Genomic DNA, 13,537 nt, shown 5'->3' on the forward strand with positions numbered 1-13,537 from the left:
ATTTACTTTCTAGAATTCCCACTTTCTAGAAAAACATGAAGATTACTTCTGAATAATAACGACTGCAACAAAAAACTACTTATAAAAGATGTGTAAGATAAAGTAACCCCTAAATCTTAAATTATCCCCTCTGTATCTTTACTTTTTTAAAGAGCAGAGATTAGCTAGAAATCACCTGTGTAATAGAGAGTTTTAACACAGTAAGCTTGAAGAGATGACAATGATTGCAGATTCTATCATGGGCTCAATAAGAAAGTGAATGCTGAACACCTTTAGATGAGATAACTAACTGCAAGTCAAAGAAGGAAGTGGGAGGGAAAAAAAACCCAAACACTACATAAGTCAAGGTCCTCCAACCCTGGTTCCAAGTAACTTTTACAAACTCGTAAATCTGTTAACACCCTTTTCCACAATATAAACAAATATAAATATTTGGTGGGGAAAAGAACCTAAAAAGCAAAAGGTAAAGTCAATACATGTTCTGGAATAGACAAAAGAAAATCAAAAAGTACACAAGAGAAGGGGGAGGGTACTAGAGAGGCCTTTGCAGATGAAGTAGGGAGGAAGCATACAGTGGGACAGGCAGATATAAGCTAGAGTATAATCACGCCTCCCCAACCCCCACAAAAGGTTTACTGTCAATCCCAAACCATTAATGCTCCACACAGATAATAGGAAGAAGCCAGACAAAAAGGCTGTGACTTGAGAGTGGGCAGTTTCCAAGGCTGATGCCAAGGAGGTAATATGGACAGGGAGAACTGTTTCTGGGAATCTTTGAATGATGGAAGCAAGCATCCCCTTAATTCCCTTCCAAATGTCCTGGAACCCAATGCAATGAACTGCTCAAAACCAGATTTGGACAGGGAACAATCAGGTCCTTGAGAAGGATGTCAGAAAACCTTTGGATTAATCACTACGGCATACCACTACTAACACTACTATTAATGCTGACAATGAATATAATAGTAACCAACGCTTATTAGCTATTTTCTAGGTATCAGGCACTAAACTTCCACAGATATTACTCATTTAATCCTCACAATGTGGTGCATTTGGGGTGGGAACTGGGCGGTGAACTGGGCTGGAGAAGAGGAGCTGAGAAATACGGAGAAATCACATGACAGGGGAAAATTTTTTAAAAATTAAAAAAATAAAACAGGCTTGGGGAAAAGGAAAGAAAGCCACAGGTTTTAAGGGCTTTACCGTTGATCCTCGGCTAGATTAATGACAACCATTTGGAAGTAGGTCATTGTCCTGAAGGCTTCTACCTTCTCGAATACCCAGAGCACCCCCTGCTGGGTTTATTTTATACCTTAAGACACATTCCTATGATTTTACTAGTTATTTGGCAGCAACTTATACCATGCTATCTCTCTTTGAGACAATATCTGATTAACCACAAACTTGAAATCTTCCTACTTCAACCTCCCAAGCAGCTGAGATTACAGGCATGTGCCACTGATGCTGGTTTCTAGTTCTCTTTCTCAGTAGGTCTCTGATTTAGATTCAATTTCCTTATTCATCGAACTGCATACCATTTATTTTATATTTTGCTTTAAAGTTATTGATGAGGTACACAAAGCACTTGACGTAATATATACTCAGTGATTCATATTATTAAATGATTTGTCTAAAAATTTCACATTTGATAATAAAGCACTTTTGGATATGGGCATAAAAACGTAATACTTTGACTAATACTCGGGGGCATAAAAACATACTTTAACTAATAGTTAGTTTTCCTTTGGAAGGAAAAATGTACATAGGAGTGTTTGCAACTGTTAGGTGATTAGTCTTGATAAAATTAAGTAGCCTCCAAAACAGGCCCATCAAAAAGAAAATAGGAGGGTGGGAAGAATTCCACCATGACTATATGCACACCAAATAAACTCCACACTTTTTAAGCTTGTGCATATGGTTTTGGGAAATCCCTAAGAAATAAAACCCAAGTATAATTTTCAATGATATTTTCAGAAATGTGTGCTCACAAACATACAAACACACGTTCATACTCCATAATTTCCCTCCACCCACAATGTAAGACACTAGATTCAATTCTCTCCACATACAGTCACAGATGTGTGCAATCTAGAGTCACATATGCAGCTCTGTTGACACTTCTTAGATAATCAGATATTGGGTCCTCTCACACTCTGTTAAATCCTCACAACAAATCTTAAGATAGAGATCATTCCCATTGTACAGACAATAAAACTGAGGTCCCATAGAAATAACCACTGGTCCAAGAGAGTTAGTTTGTGTCAAAAAACAAATTCAAATCAGGTGTGGGGAGGGGAGGGTGTATGGGAAGGGATGGGAAGGAGAAACAAAGAGGAGGCAACAATGCTTGATAAGAAATGTACTCGTTATCTTGCCCATGTAATTGTAACTCCTCTGTATGGTATTCTCACAATAAAAAAAAAATTCAAACATAGTTTTTCTAAGTTTCACCCCCCCATTTCCATTCTGCTTATTCTTAAAATATTTCCTACAAATACTATTAATAACTTTACTATTCAGTTATTAAATTTGCATTTTCTCCTTTGAGCATTCTGAAATTCATCCAATCTATGGCAGCCTGAGTACATAATTATGTCATAACTGTTAAGTACACTTATAAATCACCGAAGTTGTAGTATTTGTCTCTTAATTTGAAAATTCCTTGAGACACATAAATAAATCCTTACATTAATTCCAGTTTTTATTTCATTTTCCAAAATATAATAATTTTATGCTCTGACAACAAAATAAATAACCAATTCTTAAATAAACATGACATTGGCAGACTGGATTACTGTCTTTTCTCTTATTGATAGCTTCTATTACCTATGATAAACTGAAGCCAAAAAATATTAAATGGAAAACTCCAGACTAAAAAAATTCATACAACTAAAATACCTTACTACAGCATAGTATTGTAATTTTTTCTATTTCATAATTAGTTGCTCTTAATCTATTACTTATGTGTGTGTGTGTGTGTGTGTGTGCGCGCGCGCACACACACGTGCGAGCTAGTACTTGGCCATGAAATCAAGGCCTTGAGCTCTCATGTGGCTTTTTGCTCAAGGTTAGTGCTCTCCCACTTAAACAACAGCTCTGTTTTCAGCTGTTGGTTGGCTAACTGGAGATAGGAATCTCACAAACATTTTTGCCTGGGCAATTTTCAAACTGCAATCTCAGATCTCAGCCTCCTGAGTAACTAGGATTACAAGTATGAGTTACTGGTGCTATCTAACTTGCCTAATTTATAAAGCTCACCATAGGTATGTGTTCATAGGAAAATATGTATATAGAGTTCAGAACTGTCTGTGGCTCCAGGTATGCACACAGGTCTTAGGACATACCCTGAAGATAAGGGAGAAATGCTATAATGTAACTAACTGACTGAAGACTGGGGATGAGTGTTTTTCAACCCGAGAATGAACATTTTAGGAAGGTTTCTCAACAATCTCCCACCCCCAAGGCAAATGGTGGGGACAGAAAGGGGACACATGAATTTTGCAAAAGCTTCCCTGGCAACTTTGATTATACATTCTGGATTCTGAGTCCTATCCTTCCAAGATAGAGAACCGATGTCATAAATAATCCATATCTAACTTAGAAGCAAGTTTTGCATTGCTGTCCTCAGTGGAACTTTTCTCAGACCTATTAATAACTTGGAAACAGCTTTGTTTAAGTTTCACATCCTTTAGAAGAACTAGAATGAATAAAATACCAAAAGTGGGAATGAAAAAAGGATGAGAAGCCGTAAAAGAAAAATAGCCCAGAAATTGAACAGTTAGACACCTGCAGGCATTGGCACATACAACATGCTCACAGCATGATCACACAATACAAAGAACACATTTGCAAAACACTCCGTGCAAGCTTTGAACTTAAAATTGAGATGAGAATGGGGGAAAAAATGCTTAGACCACACTGCAAAACAAGCACTACAGAGGCCAGCAAGTAGGGCATGCAAATACATCTGATAATTGAATACTTCAGGAAAATAAAAAAATAAAAATCAGTTGAAGTTGAAAGTTTTGAAACACAATAACAAATTATGTCCATGAGGCAGGAAAAGGAGGATGGCTAAGGAAAGTTTTCTGTTCACACAGTAAGCAAGAGGACAGCTGCACCAAAGAGGAAAACAGGACAATGCAATAAGAGAGAGGCACTAAATCACAGACGCTCAGGTCAGGGGACAGGGGCTACAAAAAGAGGTGACTTTAAAAGCTATGCTCAAAGGAGATGAAATTCAATTTTATAATGCCCAAGAAGGGTTAAAGCTAGTTTAAACATCTATTTTGCTTATACTTCCTTCATCAATGATAAAACGAATAAGATTTACCAAGTATTTAAGTTCCTGAGCATCTTGGGCTCTGTCCTCAACATCCTAGTTTGAGTAATGGGAATTAATTTAGAAGCTGGGTAACTAGCCTAACTTGACCCAATGGTGACTAACTCTCAAGTGCTCCTCCTTCCAATTCAAATGGGAAAGTGAGAGATATGCAATGGAGGGTAGTGACAGATTGATGGTCAGCTGGCTAACTCCCAGAGCAGACACAGCCCCCCTGTAGGTGAGATAGTGCCATCATCCTCTTTGTGGAATCTCACTTGAGTGAAGAGGATGTAACAAGATGATATGACAAAAAACATTTCATTCATTTAACAAAGGTTTACCCCAGGAGTAAATAATACAAATACAAAATCTACAAAACACAGTTTTTGAATATAAGTCATTTACAGATTATAAAACAAGAGGCAAAAACACAAGCCATTGCAAAACGATGTGACTCATGGTAAGGTGGAGACAGCAGGAGGAAAAGGAACTAGCAGAAGCATTAAGAGGAAGAGGCAGTATGAAATTGAGTAGGAATTTTCCAGACAGATGGGGAAGGGAGCAGCTAGGCAGGGGAAACTGCATGCCTAAAAGCACAGAGGCGTGAAAGAGCATATTTAAGGGACTGCAAATAATCTGATAAGGTTGACTATAAGATCTCACATCAAAGAGCTATGCACCAAAAAGCATTTAGGATAGAAGAGGTAGCCATCCTTAGAATCGGAAGGATTGTGCACCCTACTCCATTAGACAATGTGCACGCAAAACAGCCACAGCACGGTGATGCTCTGGTAATATACCCAGCCTCTTGGGTTGAAGGCCAGAGGGAATGGCTGGGGCACAGCGGCACTGCTCAGGAGTTGAGCCTTTGCCATTAAATTGCCTCCTGCTGCCATGGCAACTCTCTGCAGCAAGGCTTTTTGGAGCAAGAGGTGGCAAGCAGATACTAGGTCTGCTGGCCGCCTCCTGCCGAATTTGGCTTCTCTCCTCTCTAATCAGGATGGAAGCACTGCAGCACTAAAGCCGGAAAGCTGGCTGGAAAAAAAAAATCCTTCCGTTGCCTTCTGCTTTAGTGATGCCTGACACGTGTCTTCCCCAGAGGGGAATGAAAATGGACTGATCATTTTCCCAATTATTACCTCGTATCAATTTACAATTTATAGTCTCTTTCTACAGAGTTTGCTGCTGTTAGTGAATCACCAGAAGGGAAAACATGGCAGAGCAGCGGCTTCTGCTATTACTAAGTATAGACAACTGAGAGTCTTGGGATGTATACCCACAGTGGAGTTCTGCTTAAAGGTGGTACTTCCGTATTTCCGGAGTATGTGGGGACCGGAGACGGGCAGGCTGTTGCCAGAAAACCAAGTCCAGTCATCTCATCTTTTTTTAATATATATTTTTATTGTAAAAATACTCTACAAAGGGGTTACAGTTATATTAGCAAGGTAATGAGTACAACAGAAAAGCTATCTTATATTACAACAAAACTGTGAAGCTGGCACACCAAAGTAGATCAAACCCAAACTAACCCACTCAAACCAACTACAGCATATAATTAACTAAAACTTCATTGGTGCCAACTTTCTGCACCAAAGCTAAAGATAGAGACAGAAAAACAAGTTAAGAGCGGCAATTTGTCTAAAATACTAGAACTCTAGTGGCATAATGGAGGGTGTTGTCCCTACATTACATGGACATGGATAAGGTTTGGATATTTCCTCAAAAACTCATGTTGAATTCTGTAGCTGTTACAACATCAGGAGGAGGGAACTTAAGGAGTTGGTAGGCATGGCCCTCAGGAATAGACTAATCTGTTATCAGGAGAATGGTTAGTTGCTGCAGGAGGGGGGGTCCTAATGGAAAGGATCCTTTTAGGCTTCTTGTATGTTCACACATGCTCATTCTCATCCTCCTCCCCACTCACCTGCCATATTGAAACATCAAGAAGGCCTTCATCACATACAGCCCTTTCACGTTGGACTGCCCATCTTCCACAACTATGAGTCACATGAAAGTTCTATTGATTATTTACCCAGTTTCAGGTACTCTATGAAAGCAGCAGAAAATCAACTACAACAAACTAGAGAACAAAAGAAAGACAAAGGTAAGCTGCAGAAACCCCGACATATGAGGATGATGACAGCAGCGCCACATCCTCACTGCCTTCCCAACCGAATGAAATAAAGCACAGGGTCAAGTTGCTCCAATTCCCAAAGAAGCAACTGAATCCTGACCAGCACTGTAGCCTTGCTATGTTGGCACTTCTGTGGCCCTTGATTTAAGAAGAGAAACTTTCAAAGCCCTTCTCTGGTAATTGATATCTCTTAATGCTGAAACAATCTTACACCGTGGAAGATGCCCAGGGATCAAATTAAGGCAAGTAATAGAGAATATTTTCTTCTCCCATCTCATCTCTTAGCCTTCCTCTAGTTCCCCTCTCTATTCCTTAAACATTCTGGTATATACTTTAAGGCTTTTTCCACTATCTGCCTGGAACTCCTTCCTCTAGATATCAAGAAGGTAACTCTCTCTCTTCTTTATTCTGTCTTTATTCAAAAGTCACATCTCAGTGAAGACTTGCCTGGCTACCATGTTGAAAATCACAGCTCTCTATTTGGACACACTTTTTTCTATCTTTCCTGCTTTATTTGCCCTCAGGATTTTCCTCCACACCCTGTGTATTTTCTTTATTTATCTTCTTAATATCTGTCTCTATGAGTAAAAGATTAACTCCAGGAGGGCAGAGATATGTGATGATTTAATTCATCACTATATCCTTACTGACTGGAATGAAGAAGGAGCTCCATAAATGTTTACTGAATTTATTAATTTATTAATAGATGGTAATTGCCAAGTGAGACTGACTGAGGAAGGTAGGGAAGAAGATATTTCAGGTAGACAGAAATAGGCTCATTTATTCAACAGAAATTTATTAAACATCTCCTCTGCCAGATGCAGGGCTAAGTACTAGAGATACAACAACAATAAATAAGAAGATACAAACTATTATCTCCCTTCCTAGGATTCCCATTCCATAGGAAGAAAGATGGTTATAAACTACAAATGTTGTAGCAGGGAAAGCAAATGCTAGGAGAGGCATCAAATGGGTCTCACCAATAGAGAAATAGAGTAGCTATCCAAAGAAGGGATATCTAAAGTCATGAACTAAAAATGAGATAAGTAGATATGGAGGAAAGTGTGTGGCAACAGGGAAGAAACACAAGATGCAAAGGCATAAAGGTGAGAGAGAGTGTGTGGCACAGCTGAGAAAACAAAGACAATGACCTAGTCAATGTGGACACTGAAGAAAGACAGAAGTAGGTGGTCCAATAGACAAGCTAGGGCTAGATCAGGTAGGCCCTAGAAGCGGTACTAAAGATGTTAGCAAGTTTGGAATTCATCCTGAAGACACTAGGAAGCCAGTGGGAATTCACTAGTTGAACTTACAGAATAAATCGGAGTTGGTTAAAAGAGAAAATAAGGAGATTGGTCAGAAGCATAGAGGATTTCTACCAAGAAACAATAACTTGGACAAGGGTGGTTCGAATGGGAATGAAAAGAAGCAGATTTCAAAAGTATTGATGCACAACTGTGAAAACTTGATGGTTGATTACAGATGAAGGAAAGGGAAAAATTAAACATGATAAGATGATGCTGAGCAGCAATTCACACCAGGATGCCTAAAGCATTCTGGTTTGTAATCTTGCTTTAAAAAAAAAAAAAAGACAGGAATCAGAATGATATAAATTCAAAGCCAGTTTGAGCTATACACTGTCTTAAAAAAAAAAAAAAAGCCGGGTGCTGGTGGCTTGTGCCTGTAACCCTAGCTATGCAGTAGGCTGAGCTCTGAGGATCACAGTTCAAAGCCAGCCCTGACAGGAAAGTCCGTGAGACTCTTATCTCCAATGAAACACTCAGAAAACAGGAAATGGCACTGTGGCTCAAGTGGGAGAGCGCTAGCCTTGAGCTGAAGATCTGAAGGACAGTGTCCAGAGTCCAAGCCCCACAACCAAAAAAAAAAAAAAAAAAAAAAAAGGGACAGGATCAAGAATATGGAGGGATAAAGAGTATGTCCAACTTACAGTTTGAGTTTGAGGCACATAATATACGGACATTGAAAAACAAAGGCTTGCAACCGAATCTCAACTTTTAGCTACACAATTCTCCTATTTAGTTACAAAATCTGTCCCTCCTTATACATATACACAGGGAAAAAAATGCTAGGAAGAATCATTGATCATAAACTATGTTTTCTTTACTAAACTGAAACAGGAACATACATGAAATACCCTTCAAAACATTTCATAAGCCAAGCGCTGGTGGCTCATGCTTGTAATCCTAGCTACTCTGGGAGGCTGAGATCTGAGGATTGCAGTTTAAAGCCAGCCTGGGGAGGAAAGTCTGTGAAACTCTTTATCTCCAATAAACCACCAGAAAACCAGAAGAGGCGTTGTGACTCAAGTTGCAGAGTACTTGCCTTGAGCTGAAGAGCTGAGGGACAGAGCCCAGGCCCAGAGTTCAAGCCCCAGGACCAACCAAAATAAAAAAGATTAATTTTTTTTTCTATTCAGTCCAGTTAACTGAAGAATACTTCAAAACCAAGGACACTGTCTATAGAGTCCTCTCAAAAGTTGATTATTGATACATATTAACAATATGTGTTATAAGCCAATAGCAAGAGACCATTTTATCTCTAGCAAAAAACTAAGACTAATTGTTAATTACTCAGTTAATTACTCAGACATATCACAAAGTTTACCTATATAAAATGTGAAACAGTGTGTTTTGCTTTGAAAGAGAGTTCTCATTATGTTACACAGGCTCATGTCAAACTCCTGGGCTTGAAAGGATCCTCAACCTTAGCTTGTCAAGTGCCTACTAGAGGCCATCAGTTGCAGGCAATTATTAATGTCTTTTTTCCCTTAAATAAATGTGCCTGTTTTGGACATTTCATATGCTGGCTTCTTCTACTTAATATATTGCTTCCAACATTTATCATGCTCTAGCATACACCAGCATTTCCTTCCACCTTCTGGTTGGGTAATATTCCATTGTATGAATACACTGTTTTGTTTGTTCAGTCATCACTTGATGCACACGTGCTATTACTCCTTCAGAGCTACTACGGATAATACCATTGAAATTCTTGTATGTGTCTTTGTGTGGACATATATTTTTACTTTTGGGGATGGATACTAGGAGTGGAATTACTACATAAAATGCTAACTGTGTGAAATATCTGAGGAAGAGCAAGACTTCGACCAGAGAAGATATACCATTCTACATTCATATCAGCAATGTACAGGGACTCCAATTTCTCCGTAATCTCATTTGAAACTGCCTTTTTATTATACTTATTTTAGGAGATGTAAGAGGTAACCCAGTGCAATTTGATTTGCATTTTCTTGATAAAAAAATGATGTTGAACATCTCTTCCCAGGCCTATTCTTGTGTCCAGTCATTCTTGTATCTCCCAGGGATACAACAGGAATCAATGAGGCAGAATATGGAAAGTACTTTACAAATGACATATATGCAAAGTTGGTTAAAATAGGCATGTTAGAAAAGAAGCTTTGATAAGCAACTTTGAAACTTGCTTCAGAATTAGAGGAAAATGAAGATGATCATAATAAATAATACTTAACTTTACAAAACCAGATGTTGAGTTACACAGTTTATATCATTGTCACATTTGTTCTTCTAAAACACCCTGAAAGTGGGTACTATTAAGTTTATATTACAAATGGAACTTTTCTGGCGAAATAATATTAGTCTCATTTTCAACAGAGTAAAGTCCATCCATCCATCTGTCTGTCTGATCCATCTATCTCCCCAAATCCCCAGTTGCCTAAGTTTTACCTATTACAGAAAAACTGCAAATGCTGTTTTCATTAGTGTTCTTATCTGTACATGAAAGAATAAAACTGTCTCATAATTAAACATGCCAACCTTGGTATTATTTAATTTCTCTATAACTCCAACAATGTATAAACTCTCATCTCTCAATAAAGATAGGTAAAATATTCATTTGAAAATATTTACCTCATCTGAAATGAAGTATGAAAAGAGAGTTAAAAAGATCTAAATGTGGCTTTCTTCATATTAACATTCAATCAAACATTTTTTGCTAAACAGTGATTGCACTAAACAGGCTTCATTTTTCTTGGTTTCCTATGTATTAAGACACAAGTGGTTTTGCTATCTTGTTTCTATCACTGTAACTAATAAATTCAGGTAGTATGGTTAATGTACCTGGTACAACTTTTGGCCTAGAATGGAAAAAATTCTTTTGATTCCCTTTAAAGCCCATATTTACTAGTTGAATAATGACAACCACAGTTACATAATTTTTATTCACCTAGGAACTTATCACTCCCACACTCATATTTGGCCAGTACACTATCTGCCAACATTTATTATCAGAAAATTGACAGGTCTTTGCCCCTCTCCCACTCTTCTACCTACCAACAAATCTGTTGGGGTTCTCTTGAAAAATTAGCACCCAAAGTCTCTTCTACCTACATGTCAAACATCAACTAGAATCAAGAGGCAGCTATCTTTTTTATCGGGGTACACACATACAAAGCTCAAAGTGTCCAATATTTCTTGATGCCTTACAAACAGCTCATACACATGATTTACAGCATATGTCTAGATGCTTTTGGACTTACAAAAAAGCTCTAGTGAAATCCACAAGTTTTGTTTTCTTGTATGTTTCATTTTATGCCTTCAAAGCCTGAGAGTTTACAGTTTACTGATTGCTCAACATCAGTAACTTAGCCTAGCTTTCTGGTCTAATCTCTTCTGCATACTTACTGGATAACTAAATTCACTAATTCATTTTCTTACAGCATAGGTTTCTAATTCTGCTCCTCTTAAATTATTTTGTGAACAAGATTAATTCAGAAACATTTCTCTCTGAAATTTTTTCCTGTTTCTTTGTGATTTATACTATTAATCAAGTTTACTTTAACATACTATTGAGATCCTAACTGGTTCTATAATATAATAATTCTATAAGTTAAATTTTTTAGAATTATCATTTTTTACTACATTAAGATTACCCACCAGGCTCATGCGTATAATCCTAGCTACTCAAAAGGCTGAGATCTGAGGATCATGGTTCAAAGCCAGTCTAGGCAAGGAAGTCCATAAGACTCATCTCCAATTAAACCAGAACACCAGAAGTGGTGCTGTGGCTCAAAGTGGCAGAGCACTATCCTTGAGCAAAAAACTCAGAGACAATGCCCAGGCACTGTTCAAGTCTTATGACTGACAAAAAAAAAAAAAAAGAAAGAAAGAAAGAAAAAAGAAAAGAAAAAAAGATTAGCCACAGGGAGTAGATCTGTATTATTTGTTTTCTTTCTATTAAAGTATTATAATTTTCTCTATTTAGCCATATATATGATTTTACTTAGAAAGCATTCTTTTTCATTATACTTTCTGTATAATAATAACCCAACTTACTTATACATGTGTTGTTTAATGTATAATTTAAGCATTTATTCCAAGGTTTTTGTTGCATCTTCTTGTCCTCAGTCATTGGTAAATAATAGTATTTTTTCCTTCTCTGATGGATCACATATATTTAGTTTATCTATTTTACATGATTAGTTACAACTATTATTTAAAGAAACGGTAGAAAAAAAAAGATGACATCTGTGTTCATGTGATTTCAGGAAAATTATTTTCATTTCTCTGTAATGGAAATTAGCACACCCAGGTAATGTGTCAGTCCACCGCTGCTCCACTCTCCCCATGGTCAAGAACAGAGAAGTTCTATGTACTCCTATTCTTGGTGTGTTTTAATCTGTGTCATTTCATTGTAATTACTTTAGCATGGATATAGTTATGTTCAGAGAGTTCTATGTGTCTTTCTGGCAAATTATTGAGCCTAAGAGTAATTACTGAACTCTGAACTTGTGATTGGTGTCAGAGTATTTGTGTGTGGACTGTATATATTGTAACTTCTCAAGTATCCTTAACTCACACACCCAGAAAAGTGACAAGGCTATGATTATAAAATTCATAGTTGAAGTGGTTAATAATTATCTAAAGAAGATTATAAAGGTCATTATGAGATTATGTACAATGGCAAAAGCTATTTAAAATCTTTACAGATATCAGGTTAACCTGGGACCAATCCATAGTCTAGTTTGAGTGTGTGTATGAGCTAATCTATACTAGGCAAGTAGACATCTAGTTACACAACACAGAGAAAACCTAGTCATCCTCCATCCTTGCCTAGCTGTGTTCTTGTCATCTAATTCTGTTAAATAGCTTATCCCTTCCCTATGTAACATCTATAATGCATTTTGGTTTTCAACTCCTGCATCTTCTAAATATATAGTGGATTTCTTTTTCAAATTGTCCTAGCATTATCCATAGCTAGAACTGTCCACAGGCAGTGGCCAATTCACTAGCAGTACCACTGTTACCTGTATACAGACATAAAAAATTCAAATGGAAGAATAGTGTGATCACAAAAATATTTTCTAAAGATGCCCCTACAAATTCACCTTCTGAAAATTTAAAAACTATAACTTCTAATACATTCGATGGGAGAACTGAAGATTTTAGGGAAAACTGCACGTGTAATACAACAAGTTTCAGTTTGAATGACATAAACGTTACTCTTTCTGAATGCTTATCAACTCGGGGGATAATAAATCTACAAATTTGAATTCATGTGAGATTTCTATCCAGGTTGTTCATTTTCATAGCCATCTGAGCTATGAGAGGTGCTGCATTCCCTCAAAACAAAGCCAGAATCCTCAAAGATTAAGATTATTATATTAACTACTGAAGAATTCCTCCGTCACACTGGGTAGATTGCTACAATTCAAGTATTAACATAATGGATAGGTGTATTGCTTCTCTTCTTCTCAGCTTCCGTACTCCTCAAGGCAGAGTAACGAGCTCCTTCCTATATGGGCCAGTCTTCGCCTGGCTTTAGCTTGACCCTTGCAAAAATTGCAAGCTATGGATCCAGCCAACACTGTTCTCTACCAACAAGAATGGAACATGACCTTCCAGCAGAATCCCACCCTCATTAGATGGAATTCTGGAGTTGCCTCTCAGCCCAAAGCCCACAAAGGACTTTGTATTCTCCAGTTTCCCTCTGATGACCACTATACACATCCTCCTTCCAGAGACCTTCCTTAGTTAACTTTCCCAGACAGAATATAAGCCCCATGCTGAACTCCCAGTCTA

The 13,537-nt window shown here is 37.6% G+C and overlaps 1 protein-coding gene across 2 annotated transcripts in view; it reads right to left on the reverse strand.

The window, feature by feature from the left end:
• Slc44a1 (solute carrier family 44 (choline transporter), member 1) overlaps positions 1 to 13,537 on the reverse strand; it is a 163,588-nt gene that overhangs the window by 93,858 nt on the left and 56,193 nt on the right. The gene's annotated exons all lie outside the window — the stretch shown is intronic.

Source organism: Dipodomys ordii, unplaced genomic scaffold, assembly GCF_000151885.1.
Source record: "Dipodomys ordii isolate 6190 unplaced genomic scaffold, Dord_2.0 Scaffold67, whole genome shotgun sequence".
NCBI classification, from domain to species: Eukaryota; Metazoa; Chordata; class Mammalia; order Rodentia; family Heteromyidae; genus Dipodomys; species Dipodomys ordii.